Source organism: Phacochoerus africanus, chromosome 5 (genome assembly GCF_016906955.1).
Source record: "Phacochoerus africanus isolate WHEZ1 chromosome 5, ROS_Pafr_v1, whole genome shotgun sequence".
In the NCBI taxonomy this organism is placed as follows: Eukaryota; Metazoa; Chordata; class Mammalia; order Artiodactyla; family Suidae; genus Phacochoerus; species Phacochoerus africanus.
Genome location: NC_062548.1, coordinates 98790368 through 98796258, shown reverse-complemented (window position 1 = coordinate 98796258; position 5891 = coordinate 98790368). Strand labels below are relative to the sequence as shown.

At 42.7% G+C, this 5891-nt stretch overlaps 1 long non-coding RNA gene across 1 annotated transcript; it reads left to right on the top strand.

Annotated features, from left to right (window-relative positions):
• Nucleotides 1-1932: 1932 nt before the first annotated feature.
• On the top strand, nucleotides 1933-4648 carry LOC125126847 (uncharacterized). The gene is made up of 3 exons (XR_007134804.1): nucleotides 1933-2541; nucleotides 2903-3101; nucleotides 4024-4648. It is a non-coding gene; the product is annotated as an uncharacterized LOC125126847 (long non-coding RNA).
• Nucleotides 4649-5891: the final 1243 nt, after the last annotated feature.

Below are 5891 nucleotides of genomic sequence, written 5' to 3'. Positions count from 1 at the left end.
AAAGTACAAGAGGAGGAGTTCCCATTATAGCTCAGCAGTAACGAATCTGACTAGTATCCATGAGGATGTGGGTTCAATCCCTGGCCTTGCTCAGAGGGTTAAGGAACCTGTGTGGCCATGAGCTGTGGTGTAGGTCACAGATGCAGCTCAGATCCCACATTGCTGTGGTGTAGGCTAGCAGCTGCAGCTCCGATTCAACTACTATCCTGGGAACTTTCATATGCCATGGTTGCAGCCCTAAAAAGCAAAAAAAAAAGTACAGGGAGGAAAAAAATCATCTATTATGTAATGACAAAAATATAACCATTAGCACTATGTGTATACATTTCAGTTTTTATAATCATTTTAAATCTATGTGATACCACATTGTATATACAATTTCCTATTCTTGATGACCTATATGACAAAAATATTTTGAGACATTAAAATTCTGGAAAAGCATCTGTAGTGCCTTCACAATGCCCCATTATATAGATATACAACTACTTTTTTAACTTTTCCCCAATGGCTGGACATCTGTTTTATATTTTGAAATTATAAATAATGATTCAATAATATATTTGTACCAACATCTTTCTCTAAATTTTTTAGGATAGATTGGAGAAAAAAGTTACTGGCTCAAACAGCATAATTGTGATTTTTAAATAGTTTTATTTTATGATTTTATTTATTTTAATTTTTTTATTTTTTGACTTTTGTATTTTTAGGGCTGCACCCACGGCATATGGAGGTTCCCAGGCTAGGGATCTAATCGGAGCTGTAGCCACTGGCCTACACCACAGCCGCAGCAACACCAGGTCCAAGCCGCATCTGTGACCTATACCACAGCTCATGGCAATGCCAGATCCTTAACCCACTGAGCGATGCCAGGGATCAAACCCACAACCTCATGGTTCCTAGTAAGATTTGTTTCCACTGCGCCATGACTGGAACTCCCTATTTTATGATTTTAAAAGTAACGGTTGTTTATTGTGAAAAATATTGAACACATTAAAAAAATAAAATAAAATAAAATAACCTTTCAAATTACTACTATAATATTTTGATATGATTATTTCTCAGTCTTTTTTCCAATGATATATATGTGTAAAGAAACAGAGATGCCTAAAGTTGGTATTACAGTTTATACAATGCTTACTTATCAGCAAGCATTGCGTTATAATCATTATATTATTAATTATCTTTGAAAATATTATTTTTATCAGCCACACAATTCCACTTGAAGGATGCACCATACAAATTGAAGTAGTCTTTTACTCATGGTCATTTGGATTTCTCTTTCCGAAAACTTCCTATTAAGAACTCTTTTATGAGTGTTCTGAAGATCTGTGAATACTAATCTTTGACCTCATCTTTGATTATATCCTTCAAACAGATTCCTAGAAGTGAAATTACTAGGTCAAAGTGTACCAGCCTTGTCAAAGCTGTTGGTACAAGCTGTTGCCAAATTGTGTTCCAAAAAGCATTCCTAACAATCAAGCTGGGATTGCCTATCTCCCCATGTCCTTGTAATACTAATTATTATAGATTAAAACTGCAGTGGCTTTTTATAATCAAAATGTGCTTTACTTATTTAATTTTCATTTTTATAATTAATGATATCGAACACGTTTTGAAATGTCTATTAGCTACTTGTATTTCATTTTTTTGAATTATCTGTTCATGACCCCATCCACTTATGTTTCTGTCTTTGCATATTTCTTGTTGTTTTAGATGAACTCTTTATATTTTAAGGACATTAACTGTTTGTCTATCACAGTCATTCAGAAAGAATTTTTTCAAATAAAGAAGAAAACATGTCCATTTTTACAGATGAATAAACCAAAAACTCAGTGAGGAAGGTGGATTATCCAAGGTCACCCAACTGGCAGGTGATCTAGTTGGGATTTGAACCCAAGTCATACTGGCTCCAGAAGTCTCAATTAGAAAAAAAAAAGAAGAAGAAGAAAGAAGAGGAAGAGGAAGAGGAAGAAAAGGAGAGGAGATGGTAACAGTAACTTTGGAAGCCTTAGGTGTGGAACTTGACTATGTTCTGTGGGATGAGTAGAAGTCAGCTGTTGGTGGGGTTGGGGACACATTCAGAGGAGGAGGAACAACTTGCTGGAGTCACGGAAGCCAGGAAGGGTCCTGGCCTGGTGCCAGCTGTGCACCTTTCAAGTTTAGGGACATGCTCCAGCATGTGTTTTCTCTTCATGACCCTTCAGAAGACTCCCTCCATAATTTACCCATTTCCTCTCCAAACCCATGTGCATCCACACAACCTGTGCTATGTCCTCACCTCTGTGTTCCCAGGGCTTTGAGGGGCCCCTTGTAATCTTTTGCACTGATTACATCTATTTAGAGATGGGAGATGCCTTGGTGGCAACATCCCCAGCAGAGTTCAGGATCTGAGGACTTCTTTGATTCTCTTTTCTTACCCAGTTACATTTGTTCCAATCCACATTTCTACTGATCCTTGCTGATTGGCTGGGAAAGAAAGGGGAAGAGGAAGGAGAAGAAGGAAAAAGAAAGAAGATCGGATTGTTGATCTCCTTAGGATGGGTACACATGGTCGTCTAATTAGTGTATAAGCTCCTTAACTTCTATGCAGCCTCTCTATCTCTGCCTTTCTCTTTACCAGGTACAGGGCCCTCATGGAGACAGAGCTCAATAAGAGCTTGTGGGTGACTTAAGGGGATTCATACTCTGTCCAAAAGGTGTCTGCTCTCCTCCCTAGGAGGGAAGAGAGGTAAAAACAATAGATAATTGTAGTAGTTGCATCTTGCATTCTATGATCAGATGGATGCCCTTGGAGCGAGGTTAGAAGCAGGGAAGGGGGAGGTGGTTTAGGAAGGAGGAAGAGGAGAGGCCCCTTGCTCCTTGCCCTCTCCTTTCTCATGGCTCCATCTGGACCCATCCTTAGGGAGCATGGAAATGCTTATAATTTCATCTTGGCTGTCAACTTCACTGTGGAAAATGGATGGAAACCTGAAGGTTGTGAAGCCTTTGTAAAAGCAAGGATGGAAGGGGAGAGAAGCCACCATATCCATGGAGGTGGAGAGATGAAGTTCTTCAGGATCGACAGAAAAGGATGAAAAGCCCTGGAAATTATAATTTTACAGGTAACCTTAAGAGAACAATCTTTCAGTTTTTAATTTCTTTAAAGGACCATTATCTAAAGCAACAATAGCAGTAATATATCATAGGGCTTCTAACATCTCAGGGTATAAAATATATGAACACAGTAGAACAAAGGATGGGGGATGGTAAAAGGGAATTATACTGGTTTAAGTTCTTCTATGTACTAAGGATGCATATTGTAATCCCTAGTACAGATAATTCAAGAATAAAATAGATTTAGCTAAAAAGTCCCAAAAGTCAGTAAAATGGAATGTTAAGTTGTAAGTGATTAATCCAAAAGAGGGCCAAAAAAAGGAACAAGGAACCAAGGGAACAAATAGAAAATAAATGACAGTACTTATTAATTGTAATATTATCCACAAAGGGGAGGAAGGGAAGGGAAGAAAGTAGATCTCTCTAAGGTCTTTCCCAGCTTTTGGTGTCCACACCACTGGTTTTAGTCCACACGCCCCTGTCTGCATCTACTAGTGGAACTGAGGCATCATCAAGTTTTCTTAACATCAGAACTGGGATGAGAGTGGGGTCAGCTGGTTCCTGGGTCTAATCATGGGCCCATCAGGTAGAGGATACCATGGTTATGGGTTTGTAATTAGAGTAGCAAGTTCAGGTAATGATTAGGTTTGGAGTCAAAGATATTATTTCTATTAGTTAGGCCTGGGGTTAAGGCCAACTTAGAGTTGGCAACTGCTTGGAGTTCGTGCTGGATTTGGTTTATTGGTCACATCTGTAGTGTGGGAGAGGACTGGGCTTCAGGAATATTAGATTGGGCGGGATGGGCTGATCCAGCAGGGCCCCTGCAATCTCTCAGGGCAGTTATTCACATCCACTAGGTCTATTCTTTCCCATAGTTAATAAGCTTTTTCTCTTTTATCAATGCAATGCAACATCCATTGATTTAAAAAGCCTTTGATCACCTGCTACGTATCAGGCACCATTCTAAGTGCTGGAGATGCAGTGTGAACAAGACAAAGTCCCTGACCCCACCGAGCAGATGTGCTGAGGGTGATAAACAAACATGAATCCAGAGAAGAAAACCAGGCCAGCAGGTCAGAGTGATCTGGAAGTCTGGGAAGATCTTGCGATTGATGAGAAGGGACAGCAGGAGCAGAGGCCAGGAGGTGGGCAGAATGAAGGCAGTGTGGCACCAGAAGTGGGCAGCAAAGGAGAAGAAGCACAGCTGTGCCAGGTAAGTCTCCTGGGCTGGATTCCGGGGGAAGGTAGAAACAAGGGCGTGGCAGAGTCTCCCTTGAGATCTAAAAGATGACTCTGGCTGCTGTGTGAAGAATAGCCTGGAGCAGTGACAAGAAAACAAACAAACAAAATGAAACAAAGGGCTATGAGAGAGGAGCCCTGGATTCCTCAGGGTGCTGTGTGAGATCTCAGCTACTTCTTCGCTTAGGCTCTCTTCTGGCTGTCTGTCTGTAAAATGCCGAGAGTGGGCTCTATGCCACTTTAGTTATAGAGACATAGAGTCAGTGCTAGATCATTTAGAAAAGCTACCCTTAGAGAACAAGGGCTCTATGAAAGCAAAGGCTCCGGTATCTTCTTGTCCCCTTGGTATTTGAGACACTCAGTACATTCAGTCAATTAGGTGGAATGGGTATAATAATAACTTGAGTTCGTTTCCTCCATGAACACTGTGGCTTCTGAGACGTCACTGGCACAAGAGCTGGTCGGTTACTTTGGTTCAAGAGGCCAGACTCAACTGAGTAGTCCCTTGTGCCAGCCAGATCCGTTCCCTCCCTTCCCAGCCCATGACCTGATCAGACAGCTTTTAATGGGGAGTCACCCGTCCGCGCGGGGGCCCCTCTGCGTGAGTGACCCTCCCCGCTGGGGAGCAAAAACCACCGCTAGGTCTGAAGGCCAGCTTCCAGCTGCCCCACTGCTGAGTGGCTTCATTTTTCCTCCGAGGCCATCTCCCCTTAAGGAGGAGAAGGATAAGAATCTGGTCCTGGCTTCCTCACAGGGGGAAAGAGGATCAACAGAAACCCCTGGGGAAATGTCAGAGTGTGAGCTGTGTTGTTGCCACTGCAGCTGAGGGCACTACTCCTGTTGTCGGTGGGTTGGGAAAGAGCCTGTGACCCAGGAGAAAGGTCTTTGTGCTCCTCCAGCCCTAGCCCTGCAGGCCCAATCCCAACGGAAGGGCATTGGAAAAAAAAAAAAAAAGAGATGCCCAAAGCCAAAACCAAAACACATGCAAGAAGCCAGACTCCATCTGCACATACACTTTGGGTGATATTTAGGTGGTTTCTGTGCACTGTATGTGCCTACAAGTTCACTTAACTCTCAAGCATCCCTCCAAGTGGGTATTGTCATCCCCATTTCACAGATGAGGAAGCTGATATTCCGAGAAGGTAATGGATTTGTCCAAGGCCATCAGGTGAGTCGAGAAGCTGGGAGTCTGCCCAGGTAGGCATGCTTCCAAGGTCTTGGGTGCCCCAGTGCTCAGACTTATGGTCCTGAAGCATTTGATATATGTCTCCATCATTCTTTTCATGAAGGCTGGGACTCCAGATATCCTGCGAGCCCCTTGGGCCAGAGATGGTTGAGGATAAGCTCAGATCTCTTAGGACTGGTTGGTCATTCAATCCATCAAAAGACAAATGATCAATGAGACAGCAAAGATTAATTAGGAAGGGCCTGGCTGAGAGGTCCAGCAAGGGAGGCAGAAGATGTGCAAACGTGAGAATAATTCAAGAGCAAGACATAGCCACTGCCCAGTGGAGGGGCAATGCTGGCCCCCAGGAAGCGGCTGACCAGGGCTGACGGTG